Genomic DNA, 22,584 nt, shown 5'->3' with positions numbered 1-22,584 from the left:
CACGCCTTCCAAAAAGTTCAGCTTTTGTTTCGTCAGTCTAAAGATTATTTGCCCAGAAGTCTTGGGGATCATCAAGATGCTTTTTGGCAAACTTGAGATGAGCCTTTGTGATCTTTTTGGTCAGCAGTGATTTTCTTGAACCCAGTTTTGCATTGTTGAATCATGAACTCTGATCTTACTGAGACACGTGAAGCCTGCAGTTCTTTAATGTTGTTTTAAGTTCTTTAGTGACCTTCTGGATGGGTTGTTGATGTGCTCAGTCGGTTAGTCATTTCTGGGAAGCTTCCCCTATTCCCAGGAATGTCTTTGTAACCCTTTACAGACTGATAGATGTCAGTTGCCTTGTTTCCCATTTGATTCTTCTAGCCTGCTTCACTTTGTCACACAGGATCTATTTACATGATTTCTTGATTCAGCAGGTCTGCAAGTAACCAGGCCTGAGTGTGTTCAGTAAAACTGAACTCGACTTTCCAAAAAATGTGATTAATAACAGTTAATTCATGATTCAACAAGAGGAGCACTTACTTTTTCACAGAGAACCACGTAGGTTTGGATACATCTTCTTGGTTAATCAATGAAATCATCATTTAAAAACTGCATGTTCTATTTACTTGTATAATATTAAAATTCGGATAATGACCTGAAACATGTATGTGTGACAAATATGCAAAACACTAGGAAATCAGGAAAGGGACTAAACACTTTCTCCCACTACTGTAGTTGGAGGGTCAAAAGCACAAAAAACTTCCTTGCAACTGCAAAGGAAGTTTTTTTTTTTTTTTGCTGAAGGCAGCATTGCGGTTTGGATTGGGTCGAAGCAGCGTGGTGAAAATTCCCAAGCTGATGCTACCTACGTGCCGCTCTTATCCATCAGCACCACATCTTACAGGTTTAAGACCTGCTCGTTCAACAATATGTAACCGCCATGCTTTTGCTACCATTCATTTGTTTTGCTCTTCCCACTATCTTTTTCTTTGTTTACTTCCTGTGTTGCTGTACAGTTTTACCCGTGCTGACGTGTCATTAGGGATCCATCACCTTTATTTAAAGGGCAACAATACATTTGGTAAATTGCGCAAACCAAACACAGTGGGCACTGTTTCATAATCATTTTAAACATCTTACAAACAGAGTCAAGACTCTTTGGAGCTGATTTCAAACTTAAGACTTGATTTTTATCTTTTATTGTGTTGCACTCCTCTCTTCCCCAAATCACATTAACTCTACTGGAAAAGATAACATGGTTTTAACCCAACGAGTATAAAAGTCACCAGAGGAAACAGGAAGGACTACATATCAGCGTATTTAAATCGAAATACCAGCTTGCTGTGTTTGTTAGTGTTGTGATTCACTCCATCCTGTTCCACTGAACATTGTTTTAATGTCCTTTTCCCATTAACATGAAAAAATACTGAAGACTTCTCTCATGAAAGGATGTTTAAAAAATTTCTTTTTAGAATCTGAGAAATTTTTAGCCTTAGAGGAAATTCAGATGTATCCGCTCGTTTGTTCTGCAGTCCTCGTGTTATTTTTGTAGTATTAGGCATCACACGTGAAATCCTGAGTCACAGGAAATCCACTCTTCTAACACCACATACAAAGTTGCTTATTTTGGTCCTTTGATAGCCTTTTATTTCCTCCCTTGGAATTTGCTCATCCACATGTGGCAGAGCACAAACAAATACACATTTTGATATAAGACCAGACTGCCAGAATTTCAGGATATGTTATAGTTTGGTCAGATTGTGTTTGCAGATAACTGATTTCGATTAAAGATTTTTTGACGATGCAGAAATCCTGACAAAACAGACTGTTTAGAAAGAATGGGCCTAACCACCTTGACCCACCTGTGTGTGAAGAGCGGTCCTGAAGCCTCATGCTGAAATATCTGGCCATTTCACTTGACTGAGGTACTAAAAGAATTTGCATCTTAACAGACCCGCTAATGGTCTTTCCAGAAATCTGGTCATCTTTCACTTTTCAGAAAGAATGCAAGTTTATGAGACTTCGGGTTGAGCTGTCACACCTGGGGGCGGCCTCAGTAACTGAAAACTGAATCCAAGGCCAAAGTCCAAAATCTGAAGTTCCTTTGATATCAGAAGTGAGTCAGGCTCCACAGACTCCAATGTTGAAATAAACTTTAATCATTCTCTGACTCATTCATCTGGACGGCAGAATTAGGAATGTCTGCAACACCTCATCTACTATCGAGACATTAAACTGGGTTTTTTCACTGTGTGTGATGTTTTTGAATCTTTGTGGTGTTTTTAAAGGATTTTCCAAATAATATGATGGTGTTTGTGACACAGACCAGAAGAAGTTTGTGCTTCAGTACTGATGAGTGAAATTATTAGTTTGATTAGTTTAGCCCTTCTTGGCTGATTTGTTTCAGCGCTCAGACGGTTTATGAATGCAGCTTTAGCGGTCCCCAACCTCTTTTGCAACACGGACCGGTTTATGTCCGACAATATTTTCACGGACTGGCCTTTAAGGTGTTGCGGAGAAATACAACAAAATAAAACCAGTACCGGTACAAAAAAAGAAGATTTATTCATAACGCACGGGAAAAGACCAAGGGAAACCGAGTTAATGATAAAAACGATAAAAAAATAAAAATAAAAACGCTAAAAACCCTGAAAACCTTGAATTTCACACCAGAGCCTCAACTCTCATGGCCCGGTACCGGTGGTCCATGGCCCGGGGGTTGCGGATCGCTGGTCTATACCATATGTATACATGGATATAACTATCCACATGAGGCAACTTCTGGCTTCAGAAAACCGTACAAATGGCGAAGGTTCGTAGCATAAACCTATTCGCCGGAACGTTCAACACAATTCTACTACACAGCAAAAGCAAGACACAAGTCACCAAAGTTCTTTGTGTTTCTCATCCATGAGGGAGAGAACCAGACTAGCGCCGTTCCTTCGCTTGACCTCGGTCGCTCTCGTCCGCTCCCTTGTAACACTGCTCTTTTATTGAGGCTACATGAATATGCATAGGCTCATTAACATAGTTACACATGTGAACAAAGAGTACCGTCTGCGTACATGTGTGTGGGGGGGTCCGAAAAAAAACTTCCCTAAACCTGCTGGTCTGGAAGTCCAGCAGTTCATCTAAACAAAAGGCACGTAGACTAAAACAGATATAGATGTGTTTGCCTTACCATATATCAGCAAGAGAAGATACGACCTCTCTCATGTCATGACCCTAGGGTGTGAGTGTGTATGCCAGAACGTTCTGGAATGCACACAAAGTCTTTGCAGACTACTAAGGATCAGACCCCTATTCGATTATAAACTCTAAGCATATATGAGTAAATATTTCTAAGCATAAATGACAATCAACCATATAAACCTGACAGATGGTCTCACATTTGACTCTAGAATAATCTATGGTCGACTCAGTGACTGTGAGGTGCCAAGGTGTTTGGTTTTCGCCAAATGTAGCTGCTGAGTTAAAACACAGACAAATAAATGAAACCTCAGTTTTGATCACCCCTAGAAAATCAGCTCTGTAGTTCTGGAAGGAGGAAGGGAAAGAAGCTCTTTAGGTAAAGTCAGATCAGCTGTGTGGTTACAAAAGAGTGTCACACAATCCTTGGAGAAGAGAAGGTCATGGTTCAGCTCATGGCATGCCAAAACATAAAAACATACATCTACATGTCTGCTAGTCCTCATTGACCTTCTGAACCATTAGAGATCCAATTTAATGGATCTTTCTTTAAAGGTGATCAACTTAACTAATAAACTACTGCAATATATGTGTCTGGGAATAAAAAGGCCAGACAGAGGAAAGAGATCTCTTGTCCATCCTTTCATGTTTACAGGCTATTTTCAAATTTGTGTACGAGCTGCATAAACAATCCTAAAGCTGACTAGGCTTTCTATTGGAAACCCTTCTACACAAGCCAGACCTGTTCCCTACTTTTCAAATTTCGCTGTCATGAACTTTAACCTTTGACATGTTAGAGGTGTACCCTTATGAAAGTGCTCACACCTGCTTATAATTGAGTAACCAACACATTTGATTATCAGCACTTGGCTCCTGCTTATTTCCTTTGGAAGCAGTAAGGGTGAGTAAGGTAATGCATCAGTTCTTTATCTGTTTTTGTTATCTTTCGTAGCTGTGATGCACGTCGATGATTCAGATTTTTTATAAATATAGCCGTGACATAGAGAATACAATTTTCAGGGGAAAAAAATTCCAAACATTTTAATTTGTGTGTTTGATTTTGTAGTTTCATTGTGCTCTTATCAGTCTGACATATGATTCAGCCCATGGCTTTCCCCTCCTTTCCCTTTTTCTTGGTTATGCTTTTTTATACAGAAGCTGACAAGGAAAATGATTCACAAACTTTTCAAGACACCACTGGAAAAGGCCAGTAAGTTAAAAAATTAGTAAATTTAGTAAATTGTTTTAAATTCATGCCAGCATTTCACCTGCGTCCTGCTGACATGCTTAGGACTTATGCACAGGAAATAGAGCAGATTTACAACAGTATAAAAGAAACACTTTTTTTTCTCCCACTTATTCACAGCTCAGGTGTGGAATTTCCACTGTGCTACATTTATCCAAAACATTTCTAAAATATAAGTTTTGGTTGACAATTTAAAAAAAAAAGTGCATTTCACAACAAATTAAGTTATGTGGGATTATTCTGAAGTGGTTCAGGCTTTACAGGGTTAAGCTGGGATTTAGGCTCCAGTTACATCAGGTTTACATCTTTCTTTTTCCAAGACACAGCCAAAAAGTTTACAACATAACAGGTTACTGCAGGCACATCACACCACAAACATAACTAAACTAAACTTCCTACCAAAACATGATTTGGCATCTTGACATCCATCAGGAAAACTAAAAAGTCACAACCTGTACTCTCCTTCAAGATAGCATCTCAACCTGAAGGGTGTCACCTCAGTTAGAGATCCAGCTTTTAAACACCATGTAATATAGGCCCTGTGCATGATACAGCTGTGATGGTTATGCAAATAATAAGTAAGGAGTGTAAGTGAGAAAGATTGAACTGGCCCAGGAGCCAACATGACCCGGATTCCGGTGCTCCGGCTTGATGAGATTTCATCATACAAATTCCCTAAGCCATGATTATTCATTATTAGAAAGGATGAGGTCGGAAAAAATAATGACAACAATCGTGAAAATGTTTCTTAAGATGTGATTTTGGAGAACTTATCTCCTCTGGAAAGTCATCCTAAAGTCGAGGACAGAAGCACAGTTCTTTACAATAAAGCTTGAACCCAGCAAAGGGTTGAAAGTTTTAAAGTTAGTTCTAAAATGTAAAAGGAGTCACGGGAGAGAAACCAAGATTGTAGGATGTGAACATTTTTAACCAGTTGGACTCTCAGATTATATCAGATAGGACGAGAGTTGCAGTAATGGTGCCTGTAGATGAAATGAAAGCAGGACTGCATGGCCTTGTCCCACTGCTCAGCATCCTGCTGCTGGATCAATGTGAACACTGTCAGAATGAGTAAACACACAGAGAAAAGTAACCACAGTTATGTAAGCACTTATATCTGTCCTTGCAGGGACAAAGATCAACGAGCTCACCACACAGGGCTCAGGTGGTAGAGCAGATCAGCTACAGATTGGAAGGTTGGTGGTTCAATACTTGGCTTCCCCAGTCTGCATGCCACATATCCTTGGGCAAGATTCTAACCCCATGTTGCCCTCCGATGCATTCATCGGAGTGTGAATGTGTTTGAATGTTGGTTAGTTTGCACTTGAGTTTAGAAGCGCTTGTATGAGTGTGTGTGAGTGGGTGAATGAGGCATGTTGTATACAGCGCTTTGAGTACTCCGGGAGAGTAGAAAAGCGCTATAGAAGAATCAGTGCATTACACTCAGACATCTGAATGTGAGTGCACAGTAATCTCAGCACGTTCCATTTGTTTGGCAGTTCTGAAGGCTCGTCCTTTAAAACTAACATCACAGGCTTATTGTGTTGTGATTGGCTGCGCTTTGAGAGTCACCACCATTGCTAAGCAGTCATTACATTCATGCACATTACTTGCATGCTGTGTGGTCAAATGTTTCCTGCTGTTGGGGTATTTCTATTTGCTGTGATCGGTGTCAGGGTTGTTATTTTAAAAATGAATTCTTACACAGAACAATTTTCTGAAAAGTCATGCACCACGTTACTTAATTACACCTAGGAGAAAGACATTTTTTATACTCCTCCTACACAACTTTCAAATTACTCTGTAAAATGACCTGAAACTGATAATCACCATTTAATATAAACCTGAAGCTACAGCCCTACATAGCAACACAAATATCTGTCCTAATGCCTCATTAGGACAGGGGCACATAAGATCATCCTCTTAATATTTAGGTATAAACACAAAGCCGACAGCACAAAGCAAACATGAAAACTGATGAGCCTGATTGATGAGACTGAAGTTCAGGGCGTGGCTGCTGGGCTGGGTGTTAAAGTTTTTCATGCCCAAACTGTATGAATTGGTACTTAAAATTCAGCTGAGGGAGCACAGTGGCTGTTCTGGGCAGGCCCGGACCCTGGAGTCAGTCCATAAAGCTGGCGCTGGATTGATGAGGTTTGCCGACAGCAGAAGAAGTAGACTTCTGATTTTAAGATGTTTGACTGAATAAGTGTCCTCTGTGTAACAGTGAAAGGACATGCTGCAAGCTCGGACTAACTCCCCATAATTTACAGTGTAGAGCGCTAAGCTGGCTACTACTGGTGATCTGCCTGTAGGCTGAAACCAGGTTGTGGTTACTGCTGGGAACTGTCGTCTATGACTCATGACATGTAACAATGAATTGTGGCCGGTGGTTTTATCAGATCTGACAGATGTGTTAAGTGTCAGCTTACTCCACACACAAGCACATTTCCTGTGGGTAGATTTCCTTGGAGCTTGTATCATTGCTTGGCTTTTGTTAGAAAAGGATTTTTCACTTCAGTAAATCGTTCAATTCCAGTGATTAATATAACCTTCTATTTGGTCTAGACATCATAATGTGGCTTCATTATGTTCCACCACTGTTAGCAGTTGGCACCACGGTGGCACAGTGGTTAGCACCGTTGCCTCACTGCAAGTTTGGCTTCACTACCTGGTCAGGGTCTTTCTGTGTGGAGTTTACATGTTCTCCCCGTGCCTGGGTGGGTTCTCTCTGGGTACTCCGCCTTCCTCTCACAGACATGCAGTTAGTGGAGTTTGACTAACTGGTGTTTCTAAATTGCTGTGGGTGTGAGTGTGAATGGTTGTCTTTCTCTCTGTGTTAGCCCTGCGTCAGGCTGGTGACCTGTCCAGGGTGTACCCTGCCTCTCGCCCAAAGGTAGCAGGGGTACCCTGATAAGCATAAATGGAAGAGAATGGATGGACTGTTATCAGTGTTGGAGTTGTTAAACAAATAAAGGGATGATAAAGGACTTTAATATCACCATCCATTCCCATTTTATTATGGTGAATCCATATAAATGGCCCATCCTGTACAATGAGATTCAGAGGAACTGCTACCAGGTTCAGAGATGTAGAAAAAAGGGGGATAAGGTCATGTACACCTTTCTTAAGAATAAAGCAATGCACACGAACTGAAATCAGCCATACAAAACTGAGTATGGAAACCAGATATTCAGGGATTTATTGTTTAAAAAAAAACTTTGGCAAGGGATGACAGCACAACCAGCACTGATACAGACATGAAAGAACAACAGCTCCTTTATACTCATGGGGATAATCTTTGTTTGATCAGTTGTCAGGCGTTTTCTTTTCACAGTCATGTAGGCATTTGCCTGATAATGAAGAAAGTCCATCATGCCTTCAGCAAATAGTTTGCTTTTCTTTCATCTCAAGAAAGTTACACTAACATACCAACAGTACAGAGAGGAGAAATGAGATGAAACACAATTTTCCCTCCTTTTGATTTGAATTAATTCCTCATAGCATAAAATCTAAAACCATCAGTGCTTGCACACCTGGGGGTTTAAGCACCCTAAACTGGAAAGTGAAATGACCTTCCAGATGGTCACAAACTATACAGAGATTTAAATGTTTACACAAGTTACTTTTTTTTGCTTCATCTTTACAATTATGATAGGGAGGTATCCAGTCAGGTGCATGTCAGGTTGTTCATGCATGAGGCTGTTTGGTGTGAGACAGATTCATCAGGCCTCACAGATGCCTCATACATGACGCACAGTGTGACTAATGAAGTTTCCCATATTCTCAAAAATCTGTCAAACTGCTTAAACACTGAACTTTTTTTGTGATTACATTTGGATCGGCTTTTGTAAACAAACCATCAGCTGAAGTATTGTTAGCTATAAATGTAGAACATGTATCACCAAACATTGTGCACACACCTCCTTTCCCACCTAAGAACATAATAGAGAAAGAGTTAAAACGCTTCTCCTTGAATCACTCAGACAAGCTTTTTCTGTATCTGTGATGTTTGTCATGTGGATGTTTTGTCAAAAGGTCGAGTTGGCCGGAGCAAAGAGGAAGACCCAAAAGCTGACTCATCAGAAAGAACATTTCACAAGAAAAGCAAGTTGTTGTTTTTTTTTGTTTTGTTTTTTTATCTTTTCACAGGAGACTTGACCGCAGGGGCTGGAGGGCAAACTAGGGTCACTGGTGAGGAGTTCACTGAAAAATGTTTTCCTTACTTTGTTCTGCAGAGTTGAGAGGCAGGTGAGAGGGAAAGATCCAGGTAAGATATGCAGATAGAAGAGGATCCAAGGGAGGAATTCTTTCAACAGATGTTTCCAGAAGCAGAGGGTCAGGCAGGTGAGTGACCGGGGAAATCCCGAGCTTTGAGAGCAAGCGGGCGGGTGAGATGTTGAGCAGCCAGTGATGTTGCAGGGATGTTCAGTAGGACGTTGAGCCAAGAAGTTATGGAAGCGTACAAGTATTGGTCCTTAGGCATGGAGACTGCAGGAAAGGGAGACAAAATATTAACAATTGGAAAAACAAATGTGAGTTCAGACAGGGAGGTGGATTTACCAGAAAGAGTAGCAGACGACCTGGCGATATGGGCCGGTACAGCTTCAAGCCATACCGGCCCATATCCTCCTTCACAGTATGAATCTTCTCTAAGGTCTTCCTCTTCTCCTCATGCCATGCAGCTCTATTGTCATCATCCAACTCTCCCCCCTCTGTACATGTGCAAACATTCTCAAGCTTGAGTCTTTAACTTTGCCTTTAAACCTGAGCTGTCCTTCTGCTGCACTCATTTCTAATCTTGTCTATTCTGCTCACTCCCAATGAAAATATTAAATAGGGGGTGAAATATCTTCATTTCATTTGTACTAAGCTCGTATTTAGTATGTAGCTGTGTGGTTCACCATCTGCTTCTGTGGGAGGAGTGAAGCACCACAGTGTGGTGGCTTAACAAATGAGCAGGCACATTTGTACTTTTGGATTTGGAGTGACACAGAATGTGGTACCTAAAGAGTTAAATCTGAGGAGCCCACAAAGATACCTGAAGCTATAACAGCTCTTGCTAGCTTGAATGATGAACATTGGCGTTTGTCATTCCCCACCATCCTGCAACAACACTGTCCGAGTGAATGATTTGTCAGGATTTTGTTTCCAGTCCACTGATTGCATGTGTAGTTTATCATGTGTTGTCAGTCTCCTCCCAGGTGTCATGAATAACGACGCTTCTCACGCAGGATAGTTGGGTATCAACAGACAGCAAAATGACATCAAAAACTTTGAATTTGTTTCTTTGTAATTCAGAATGGATTTAATCACTGCGACTCTTTTTGGAGAGAGATTTACCGTCTAACGTGATTACAAATTCATGACAATGTTTTTCAAACATGAAGTGTAGTTTTGATCTTCTTTTGCTGTTGGTTCAGTGAATTTTGGTCAGAGAGTGATGAAACCTGGTTGTAGAAATAGTTTTTTGAGCTTTAACCTGAGACTCTGGCGTGTCTGGCAAAATGCATTTATATTTAAAAATAGATTCAGGATTTAGTGAATTGATATCGCCTTGTTCAAACTAAAATTGTTTTGAATCTGGAAATTGATTTTTTAAACCCAAAGCTTGCAGTTTGTTTTTATTCCCGTCATCGCTCTTTGTACAAGAAAGTTACACTCACATACTAAAAGTACAGAAGATTCTTTGTAACACAAGTAAGTGTAACATAACTGCAACTCTAATGTGTGCGATGTGATTGTTACTGTTTCAATGAAAAATGTAATGTGATTACAGTTACACACAGTATATGGCTGTTAATACAAGTACCCACACAGCGAGCCTGAATATTCACCAGATGATTGCATTAAAAAAAAAAGAATAAAGGTCTCAAACAGCACAGAGTCCAAGGTCAGCTTGTGGCTCCAGTTACCAGGAGTGTGGCTCTAAAGCTGCAGCCACCTGGATCAGACTAGTCAAAGTGGCAATAAGCCTTTAATTTAGTTTATAGATGCTTGTCATAGAAAAATAATCTGTGTGCAATTTTATAAATCTCTAAAGAATTCATATTGTTTAGAAACACGTTTATATGTGCTGTATAGCTGGACATGAGACTCTGCGGGCACTGCCTCACTTTTGAGACGCTGTTTAAAGAAATGCAGTTTTGGTTATATTGTCCAGTCCCATTAGTCACTCCTTTGCTGTCAGATTAGAGAAAAAAAATCTTTCCCTGAGTGAGATTGGGTGATTTAAGCCACACATAATTTGAGCCTATGACGCTTTTATAAAATCAGATATAATAAATGTGTTGAACATCAGCTCGCCACAGCCATTTCAGCTCACTGAACGTCATATTTTTTCCACATGCTGGGACAGCATTTCTCCAATCCATGGATGCTTTGTTGATAAAATGGGTTATGAAACATTTTGTCCTCTGTCCTCTGTTCACAATCACTCCCTCTTCTTCAGTTAAAGCTGTAATACGCAGCTATTTTAATTGGAATTGGATAAATGGCACTCTTTTATTCCCCAGCCCAACATCTCCAAGCTTGTTCTGGCAGTTTGTCATGCGGGCGAGTGGCTACGATCTCCGAGGAAAAAGGACATTCCCAAGGACACATTCCCTAGAATGCGTTCCCAAGGATGCATTGTCAAGGACGCCGTGAGCAGAGCTCTGGAGATGTGAAGCCCGGCAGCAGGGGAATGGAGGAAGCTGCACAGAGTCAGGAGGAAGAGGTGCAAGCTCAAGGCTAACACAACCGGCAAAACCAAAAAGATGAAGAGCTGCTGGGTTTCCTCCTGACTGAACCGTGGCTCAGTAACAGCTTATTAGATTCATTTAAACTGGATACATCCTCTCTGAGCGGATCAAGAATCCTGGCTACACACGAGAGGACTCTGAGCCCACAGACCATTAGGTTGGTACACTTACTACTCTGTTATTAACCAGTATTGTTCAAAATTGTTTGGTATTTGGCTTTTTGCAAAGGTGTCGGCTCACTAATTGTTGATCCAAAGTCAAATCAGTCTATTTCAGAGGATTTTTAACTGCTAGACAGACATCAGAGTGGCAGACAGAAATACTGGGAAACTTGCAGATTATACCTGCAGGAGCTTTCAAGGCTTTCACTCTTCTGCGAAGGCTTCCTACAGGATTTTTGTGTCTGTGGGAATGTTGTTCATTCATCCAGATGAGCATTTGTAAGTTCAGACACTGATTGCACACTTGCACACTCCCTTCTGGTATGATCAAAGTGTTTGATGGGGTTGAGGTCAGGGCTCTGTGCAAACCAGTCAAGTTCTGCCACATCTAACTCTGTCAGTCATGCCTGTTTGGACCTTTCTTTGTGCAGAAATCATTTTTTCAACCAGTTTCCACAAAGCTGAAAGTTCCAAAATGTCTTGCTGAGCATGATTTACAGGTGCGGTCTAATGCTTTTGTCTATAGCGTGCCTCTTCTTCATTTGGCCGGCAATAAAACATCTAACACTTTCTTCTACTGCATTTTATGAACAGGGTTTGATACAGGAATGACATTTTTCCTTCACCGCTCTGACTCAGTATCCTAAAGTTTCGATCGTTCATTGTGAAAATTCAACTAATGAGTTGCAGTTTTTCCCCTCAAAGTGAAGGAGAACTGGTTCTGTTTGTTTCCAGTCTACAGTTTTCATGTATAATTTTCAAATGTTGTGCGATAGTAAATATCAATAACGAACTCGAGCTGATTTAATTTGGTTGAAAATCAGTTCATAGTTAAGATCAAGGTCACAGGAAATGTGCAAGTCAGTATTCAAATATCAGATATCAGTAAATCTGTAATATGACCTTCATTGTAAGCACCCAAAGTCAATATAATTGAGTATAACATCATATGAAAGAGCATGGTGAGAGCTACGACATCACAATGACACCACAAGTTTCACAATCTCACACACACGATATGTAGTATCTTACAATAGTGGACATTAGGAGACTTTTTTACAGCTTGTAGAAGCCAACAATTCAGTCTGTTCTGCTCCAGTTATCTTGGTAAAGGCCATTATTTTCTGGTATTTGTTCTCTTAATGTCTTTGTATTATCTGAGATCCCACTCTCAGTGAGACAAAACAGGTAAAAGCCCACATCCGAGACTTATTTGTTTTTTCGCGCCCTGAAATCTGAGGCAACGTTTGAACGTGAATATCTCAAAGACTTTTAAAGAAAAGGCTGAAAATTTCACTTGTCTTTCTTACCATCAAAATAAATCAGAATCTATAATTTGGGACAGAAAAAAGACCATTTACTTTCATGTTAATACTTTTATCATGAAATCCTTTGTCACAAAAATGACGAAAGACCCATTTTATTCAACCTTCACTGCATCCTTGAACCTCCTCCAAGGTCAACTTCTTTTCCTCCTACCTGGCAACACCATCTTCATCATCCTTTGTACAATATATCCACTCTCTCTCCTCCATACATGTCCAAATCATCACATCCTTCCTTCTCTAACTTTGTCTCCAAATTGTTCATCTGAGCTGTCACGCTGATATTTAACTTGCATCCAAATTAGACTACTGTAATTCCCTCTACTTGGGCCTCCCATCTTCCTCTATCCACCGCCTCCAGTTAGTTCAAAACGCAGCTGCGCATCTCCTAACTGATACTAGAAATTATGCCCACATCACACCAGTTTTAGCCAACCTACATTGGCTTCCTGTTGAATATCGCATCAATTTCAAAATTCTCTTGCTTACCTTTAAAATTTTAAACAATTTGGCTCCCAGCTATCTATGCAAACTCCTCCATTTGTATATCCCTAATAAGGCACTTAGATCTTCTAATCAAATGCTCCTGATGCAACCGAGGTCTCGTCTGAAGTTCAGAGGTGGTCAGGCCCTTGCTGCCGTAGCTCCCAGACTCTGGAATAACCTTTTGATTCAAACTAATATGCTATTTCATGGCTAGTTATGTGTTGTTGTTGTTTTTTACTCATATTGTTCATATTGTTTCCTGCCCTCCTTTTACCTGTTTCTTTTATGCTGTCTTATGCTATTTCTCTGACCAACTGTGAAGCACTTTGGTCAGCTTTGTTGTATTATTATGTGCTATAGAAATACATTTTGATTTGATTTGATCCGAAAGAATTTGCAAAAAAGAAAAAAAAATGGAGAAAAAGCAAATTAAAATCCAATAACTCTGGTGTCTCCAAGTGAAAATCTACGTTGAAGGTATTGTATATGTTTGTATATCGTCTGAGAGGAGTTGGGGTTTCTTGTCTGTGGAGTGTTGGGTGTGTTTTCAGATGGATGGAGACTCGAGTCCAGTTGGCTGGAAAACCTCCAGCAGTGAGTCAGCAGAGTTTGCGCTGCAGTTGCATTCCCACTTTGCCAACAAACCTTTTATTTCTGCACCTCTGCTTGCCTCATATTGACTGCAGTATCAGAGCTGCAGCTGCCGGCAGTCGTGTCTGCCTCAGACAGTCAGTGCCAGTGTGGGTGTGACCGCTGGGTGAGCCGGGCTATGCTCCGATGACATCACACGGTCATTCTGCAGGCTGACATGTGACACACATGCACTCAGTGAGTGACACACACTGGGAGAGACACGGACAGGCCGACCATCAGCTGCTGTACAGAGGCAAGTGAAACGCTTTGAATCTGATTGCTTCCATAATGCGTGCAGTCACTGCTAGAGATCAACTGTGTGAGGGGTTTCACCCAAGCTGCTGATGTGTAGTCACCTCCCCGGGCTGCTGTGTGCAGTTATTAGACACTGTCAGCTTTGTTTTTGTTACAATCATCAGATTCTCATTTAAAGATGAAATGTCCTCAATTCATTTTGAGTTGGCTGTCTGCTCACAGCCGTATAGTGACCAAATCAGTTGTTGCAACTTTGCTGTCCATAAAAACAGCATCAACTTCTGTTTGTTTGGAAGTTTCACCATCACACTGTGACTGCTTTTGACTGCAAAGATGCCTCTGTGGCCATTGAGTGCCATAAATGTTGACCATGCATTGACCGCGTTAATGGCTTCCATCATGACATTAGTGAGCGGTTACTTCCCCATCACATTAGTCAGCTAATCAATCCATGGCCGGATTTACTGGGGTTGGGATTGTATTCTGAAAATTGCATAAATCAACAAATGTAAGATAATGTGCACGCAGGATTATGGGCGTCAGTGTGAAGGTTGTTGTTTCGGTCTTTGGTTTGAATGAAGTTAAGTTCTTAATGTCATGGTCCTGGATGACTGGGTCTGTGACCCAGTGTTTTGTGTTGTTTATTATTAATAATCTTCTCTTTTGTGTTATTTAGAGTTCTTAGTCTATTGGTTTCTCTCTGTGTTCCATGTTTGCGCTGTAACCCCTTGTCAAGTCCGCGTCTGTATTATATTTCCTGTTTTACTTTGACAGTCTGGATCTTATGTTAATATTTCTAGTTTTGCTTCCCTTGTCTCGTCCTGCCTAATTACTCTCAGCTGTGCTCTCCTCCTGTGTCTCATTCCCCTTGTTATCCCTCAGTGTAGCCCCGTGTTTCTCTTCATCAGTGTCACGATCTCCCTCATATACAGTGGGGCAAAAAAGTATTTAGTCAGCCACCGATTATGCAAGTTCCCCCACTTAAAATGATGACAGAGGTCAGTAATTTGCACCAGAGGTACACTTCAACTGTGAGAGACAGAATGTGAAAAAAAAATCCATGAATCCACATGGTAGGATTTGTAAAGAATTTATTCGTAAATCAGGGTGGAAAATAAGTATTTGGTCAATAACAAAAATACAACTCAATACTTTGTAACATAACCTTTGTTGGCAATAACAGAGGTCAAACGTCTACTATAGGTCTTTACCAGGTTTGCACACACAGTAATAATAATACATTTTATTTAAATAGCGCCTTTCAAAGCACCCAAGGACACTGTACAACAGTAGCTGGTATTTTGGCCCATTCCTCCATGCAGATCTTCTCGAGAGCAGTGATGTTTTGGGGCTGTCGCCGAGCAACACGGACTTTCAACTCCCGCCACAGATTTTCTATGGGGTTGAGGTCTGGAGACTGGCTAGGCCACTCCAGGACTTTCAAATGCTTCTTACGGAGCCACTCCTTTGTTGCCCGGGCGGTGTGTTTTGGATCATTGTCATGTTGGAAGACCCAGCCTCGTTTCATCTTCAAAGTTCTCACTGATGGAAGGAGGTTTTGGCTCAAAATCTCACGATACATGGCCCCATTCATTCTGTCCTTAACACGGATCAGTCGTCCTGTCCCCTTGGCAGAAAAACAGCCCCATAGCATGATGTTTCCACCCCCATGCTTCACAGTAGGTATGGTGTTCTTGGGATGCAACTCAGTATTCTTCTTCCTCCAAACACGACGAGTTGAGTTTATACCAAAACGTTCTACTTTGGTTTCATCTGACCACATGACATTCTCCCAATCCTCTGCTGTATCATCCATGTGCTCTCTGGCAAACTTCAGACGGGCCTGGACATGCACTGGCTTCAGCAGCGGAACACGTCTGGCACTGCGGGATTTGATTCCCTGCCGTTGTAGTGTGTTACTGATGGTGACCTTTGTTACTTTGGTCCCAGCTCTCTGCAGGTCATTCACCAGGTCCCCCCGTGTGGTTCTGGGATCTTTGCTCACCGTTCTCATGATCATTTTGACCCCACGGGATGAGATCTCGCGTGGAGCCCCAGATCGAGGGAGATTATCAGTGGTCTTGTATGTCTTCCATTTTCTGATGATTGCTCCCACAGTTGATTTTTTCACACCAAGCTGCTTGCCTATTGTAGATTCACTCTTCCCAGTCTGGTGCAGGTCTACAATACTTTTCCTGGTGTCCTTCGAAAGCTCTTTGGTCTTGGCCATGGCGGAGTTTGGAGTCTGACTGTTTGAGGCTGTGGACAGGTGTCTTTTATACAGATGATGAGTTCAAACAGGTGCCATTCATACAGGTAACGAGTGGGGGACAGAAAAGCTTCTTACAGAAGACGTTACAGGTCTGTGAGAGCCAGAGATTTTCCATGTTTGAGGTGACCAAATACTTATTTTCCACCCTAATTTACGAATAAATTCTTTACAAATCCTACCATGTGGATTCATGGATTTTTTTTTCACATTCTGTCTCTCACAGTTGAAGTGTACCTCTGGTGCAAATTACTGACCTCTGTCATCATTTTAAGTGGGGGAACTTGCACAATCGGTGGCTGACTAAATACTTTTTTGCCCCACTGTATGTCTGTGTGTTCTGTTTGCCAAGCCTGCCAAGTTTAATTTAGTTTTTCCCCAGTGTTCAGCAATAAAGCTAACATTTTGAGTTTCAGCTTGGCCTCTGCATTTGAGTCTGAATTTTGGGACCTTTCATGCCTCCCTGCACACAAACCATGGCACTTAACAGGGTTGTGCTTTATTTTGGCCACATGTTAACTAGGCACGCTTTCATAACTGGAAGATGTTCCCTCTCATATTGGCGTCACAGATTTTCTGCAAAAATAAATAAAACTTTTTTTATTAGACTAATTATTTATTAGAAGGGTTGGAAGAAAGGTTAGACGCTAACTGTACCAAACCCTAATCCTTGATCATTGCCAGTGTCATGGTAGATGTTAGGAGTTTAAAACCCTGCAACACAAGAATTCACACAGGAAAACAGGGAAAAGCTAAACTAAGCTGTGCCCTGCTTCTCTGCAGGTTTTAGACTTTTTAAAGCCATCCAGTGGGGTGGATTGGGTCTTTCAGTGAGCGAGTTCAGGCCCTAGGGCCACGTATTTGACTCACCTGTCTTAGCAGTGGGACATGATTCTGTGCTAATAAGCAAACTCTGTGGTAAATGCACCTGACCAGTTTGGACTGACAAGAGGGTAGAAAAAAATGCAAATCAGAGTTCAGTGAGTGTATTAGTCGGCAGGTAGGCATCTATTATGATGGGTTTATTCTTGTTGTTGCACCAAAGAAATCTTAAAATATCCACTAAAATCTTGGCCTGATCAGTAACACTGCATACTTACACTGTTCATATGAAAGATAATCAAAACATTTTAATGTTGATAATTAGAGCAGGGCGATATGACCAAAAATATTTATCACGATATACATTTGAAAATTTGCGATAACGATATAACTGACGATATAATTGACACTAGACAAAATACTTTACAACTCCTCTACTTTATTGGTGCAAAAAAACACCCCCATCAATGTATTTTCACTTACACAAGCAGCTTTTTAAGTGCATTAAAGTTATATAAAAAGTTAACAGTGCAAATGCAAATTCCTTGCTGACAGTTTAACCAAAAGGCATTTTCAGTGGAAACTGGCCGACATATCCTCAGCATAACCATGTATAATATCCACAAAACTTAAAAAGAGGTTATACACACGCAATACGGTAATATTATGTTGAAGCACAGTACGTATCCCTCCGCGAGGCTCCTGCCTACAATAGCAGTAATGCTCCGACAATCCATCAAGCGGTGCGGCTTCGTAGCTTAGCAAAGTCGTACTGAAACATTTGACAGATTTTCCAGCGCCGTGTACATAAAATCGTTTCGAGGTCAGTAAACACAACCAGAATTCATACATAAGGCACACGGGATTATAAGGGGCACTGTCGATTTTCAGAAAAATCAAAGGATTTATTTTAAGTGTGCCGTATTTTCCAAACAATACGGCAATAACGACGGCCCGCTAGCATGCTGTACCAAAAATAGTGCTTTGTTGTGTATCTGACGGACGAAAGCTAAACCAGTTCCACACCACTGAAGTTGCAGCATTTTTACAAACCAATTCTGGTTCATCAGTTTCATTCAACGATCCACTTTCGCTCGTCTCATTCTGCGTCGTAGCCAAGTGCGCATGTAAACAAAGGCACTGCGCATGTGCGTTTTACCCATATTCTATCGCGATATTTCATTTTCTTATCATTGCCCAACATTACACCGGTATTACCGTGAACGGCATGATATAGCCCAGCCCTATTGATAATGATGGTTTTCACACATTTTTATATCCTGACTCATCTCCATCAGTTTAGCTGTTTTCATTGTCATGCTGTGCATTACTCTGCAAAACATCACAAGACCAGGGAAATTACAACTGACTCAAATCCTATGCTAGTGTTACATTTTTTTATTTGTTTCCTGGGTTCCCACACAACCTTCCACCTATCATCTTTACCACAGCAATGGGCCTGGAAGCCTGGAATGGGTGGACTTCAAAAATCACCAAAACGTGTATTAGTTAGTATTTTTTTTATTGAAAAAGATTCTATGTACCATAAATGTTTTATGGTACATAAAAATAACAACAGCTGGGGTCAAAAAAAATGATCTGACGGTTAAAATCTTTTCTATACTTGGGTTTATAAAAAGGGCAGTATGTTTGCCATATCCAATCTCTGTCTGTAACGTTATTATTTTATTTAATATTTAATTCCTTTCATTTGTTTTATATTTTTTTTGGCCTGTAATTGGCATGCAATTCTGGGTTTTATCCTTTCTATTGTTATCATATTGCTGATGTTTTGCTCACTTGCATTGCTTTGACACACTTTTATTTTCATTGGTGAAAGTGAAACTCTCTGGAAGGGAAAGCTGCTATGAATTCCACTGGAACCCATGTTTGTCACAAACAGCAGCCGCCAATGTACGGAGCAAGTCCTAGCACGATCTAATAATAATTTATGGCAGGCTGGTGTGCACATCAGCTGCTGTGCTACTGAATTCACATGAGAAAGCCAGCGGGTGTTTAACAGTCTTACATGAGTTGGATGTGGTGTGCCGACAGCTGGCAAGCATCAGAGAGTTGGCAGAAAGGCAAGAGAGCAGGTAAGTCTTTCCTGTGACATGTTACAGGTAATTGGGTTCAGAGCTGGTAAGTACAGCTATAAATTTCTTCAAGCAACAGGTAGACAAGTTTCCAGATAAGCAAGTTTCCAGATGAACCTTCTCCTTCTGTGGAAGTTTGGAGCAGCTAGCTTGGAGACGTGAAAGCACACTGCGTTACCACAAAAGCGGCAGGTAACAGAGGTGGCCTAATTCTCACCATATAATGGTGCAGAGAACTGCTGTACTCTACACTTGATTACCAGATAGAGGGCAGGTGTTGGAAGGACTGTTTCAATGGAGAAATTCCAGGCAGGGGGTGGAGCAGGAGACAGAAGCCATCACTGCATCTCCGCCTGAGGCTCCAAAGCAAGGAAAAGGTTAAGAAACAAAAGAAAAGACTTCCAGCCACCTGCCTCGTAAATCAAATAATGCACTCCCTCTCTACTAGCTTTCCTCTTGGGTGTAGATTCACACTTCCTACAAGTTTATCCAGATCCAAGTTTTAGGCTTCACTGGAGTTTTTGAAATCGCTCTAGGTCTAATTAATCTCCTCGGACCAGTTTGCCTTGGGAGACTTTACCTGGGTTATACAGTTCATCAGTTTGGGGGGTTTGTGGTGGCTTATCAGTTATTTAGAGTTTACACTTGATTGTAATGGATGTTTGAAGGCTTCCAGTCTTGCTGTAATCAAGACTGAAACTTAGTTAATGGTTCTTTTAATTAATTGAATACAGCACTGTTTCAGTTACAGTTAAGTAAAGGTATAAAGGTTAGATTTCAGGAGGTCGAATGTAAAGTACCAGTTTATTGCCGGCACATCCAGCTGCCAGTAATTATTGTGCTTTAACTTCCAGAAGTTGCTCAAAAAAAATGGATCGCCCGTGATTTATCTCCCAAGAGATAGAGACCAGCTCTACCAGCTCTGCAGCTTTAATGAGCTCAACACATAAACCAGTTCTCCACGTGATGCGCTAAATACTTTTTATAATGTTAGAAAACCCAGTCTACCCAACAGACAAAGTCTCTCCAGCATGTCCTGGGTCGGGCCTGAGGACTCATACCAAGACACTTAGAAGGCACCCTGATCAAACCACCTTAAGTCTTGCGTTTTGATGTGGAAGAGGAACTGCTCTAGTCTTATCTCTGAAGCTGAGCCCATCCTGCCTTCAGGGGAGGCTCATGTCTAGCACACGTACCTCACCCTCATGCTTTCAGTCTGTACCCACAGCACAGATGTGGAATGTAGATCAACCAGTAAATCTAAAGCTTTGCTTCAACGCTCAGCTCTCCACCACAGCAGAACGGGTTCGGCAGATGCTGCATCAATCAGTCACTCTTCCACTCAATCCTTCCCTGGACTGTGAACAAGACCTGTGTCTCGTGCTGCTGTTCTGCAGCCTCGATGAGCCTCGATAAGGTTTCAAAATAAGAGCGGCAGATTGTCCGCAAGTAAAATCACAAGACGTCGTTGTCCTCTTAAACAGATTAAAGATACGTTCTAAACTTATTTGTAGAATACAGCTGTTAACATACCTGGGTGACTAACAGACATGGGCAGTAATGTGTAATCCGATTACTTTTTTCAAGTAATGAGTAAAGTAAGGGATTACTAAAGCAAAAAAGTAATTACATTACTGTTAGTTTCCCCTAAGCAGGCGCCGTTACTACGTTATTAAGTCGTGATTTTGTTTGTGAGAGTGTCTCATGACAATGACATACGAGTGTGCAACATCCATGGCAACAACAGATGTGTGTAGATCAACAACGGACAAATGGAGTGCTGGAGAGAGTGCAACCATGCAGTGTTTAAAGCGTGGAAGGTCAGACATTACTTTGAGTTTGATTCCATAAAAAGTGACAAAAAGATTAGTGTAGGGGGCGCTTTGAGTGTACTGGGTATCAGGCCCATTGTTATGGGTCATCTGGTCCCTGTAGTTAGAGCCTGGTTTGCACTGCCAGCAGTAAATCTGATTCGTTGAGGGTGGGCGTTGGACTCCAGCAGGCCTGTCCTGTCACTGTACTTTATTATGTATTTGTTTACAGAAAGTTAAAGCAAAAAACCCCAAAAAACAGGAAACTTAATGAAGCAGGACACCTGTCCATTTTTACACCCTGTGAAATAGTTATATGTCAGTTTCAGCATTATAAGAGCCAAGTAAGGTTGAATGATGAATAGATTTGCAACGTTCTATAAACATCAGTTGCAACTTTGCCAGATGATGTTCTACTAATCAATTATGTGCCAGTTATTAAACATTATTAAATATAATTTACTGCAATTTATTTTATTTTTTTTACCAGTTATTAACAATGGTTATTACAGTTTGTCACCATTGTTAAAGACGTGCTGAAGCCGAACACTCAGACCATCAAACAGCATCAGGAGAGGCTGTGATCAGACAGGAAGCTTTTGTTTCTCAGTCAAAGTGAAGAACAGAGAGAGGAGCTCAAAAGGTCCAAGGAGCGCAGCGTCATGCATGTTGCTATGGACGCGTCCAGTGGCATGGCAGGCTAATTTACAAAAGGAAGGTAACGCTGTGACGTGAGTGCTGAGGCACTGTTTTCCTTATAAAGCACCAGCTGATAAAAATGGTAATCTCAGATTGGTTTAAATTGCAGGATAAAGACTCTGTAATAACAGATCTTAATGTTGTTTCTAAAATGAAGGTTTTATTACTGATGAAGTGACTCTGTTTATTTGAAGCCAAATACAAGTATTTTTTTTATTTGTTTCTTTAGTTTCTTTGCAACACTGAGACTGCTCAGACTGACACCTCCTCACATGTAATCACATCATCAGGACCCACTGTGCTTCATTGGTCACTGAGCAGATATGAAGTTTTCCAGGAGTGAATTATAACCCAAACCACCATCTTCATAAAATAAAACCAAGTGGTTTTAGTGTCTATTTTCATTCATGAGTCACTTTATTAGATACACCTGTTCAGCTGAATGTTAATGCAGATGTATTATCAGTCAATCACATGGCAGCAACTCATCATATAAAAAATGGTGAAGATGAGCTGCTGACGTTCAAATTGAGCATCAGAATGGGGAAGAAATGTGATTTAAAGGTTTTTGGATATTGTTGGTCAGCTGGTCTGAATATTTCAGAAACAGCTGAGATCTCTAGGGTTACAGAAAATGGTCAGAAAGAAAAATAGAAAGCCTTGTTGATGTTAGAGATCAGCTGAGAATGGCCACACAGCATGCAGAAGAGCTTCTCTGAAAGCAAAGTAGCACTGCAGATGGGCAGGAGAAGACCACCCAATGCACCATTTCGTTTAGCTAAAAACAGGAAACTAGGACTACAATTCCCATTATGCTTATCAAACTGGACAACTAAAGCCTGGAAGAACTTCTCAGTTTGTGCT

At 41.0% G+C, this 22,584-nt stretch overlaps 1 protein-coding gene across 1 annotated transcript in view; it reads left to right on the top strand.

Annotated features, from left to right (window-relative positions):
• Positions 1-13,881: 13,881 nt before the first annotated feature.
• The window catches only part of pip5kl1 (phosphatidylinositol-4-phosphate 5-kinase-like 1), a 55,388-nt gene continuing 46,685 nt past the window's right edge, over positions 13,882-22,584 (top strand). Inside the window, exon 1 of the mRNA XM_086299999.1 lies at positions 13,882-14,021. The gene's annotated coding sequence lies outside the window, so the exon portion shown is untranslated. The remainder of the gene's footprint in view (positions 14,022-22,584) is intronic.

Source organism: Aulonocara sp. 'chitande type north' Nkhata Bay, linkage group LG7 (assembly GCF_057382095.1).
Source record: "Aulonocara sp. 'chitande type north' Nkhata Bay isolate Kocher_YH1m ecotype deep benthic linkage group LG7, A_spYH_male_GT1.1, whole genome shotgun sequence".
In the NCBI taxonomy this organism is placed as follows: domain Eukaryota; kingdom Metazoa; phylum Chordata; class Actinopteri; order Cichliformes; family Cichlidae; genus Aulonocara; species Aulonocara sp. 'chitande type north' Nkhata Bay.
This window is presented reverse-complemented; position numbering and strand designations above follow the sequence as displayed.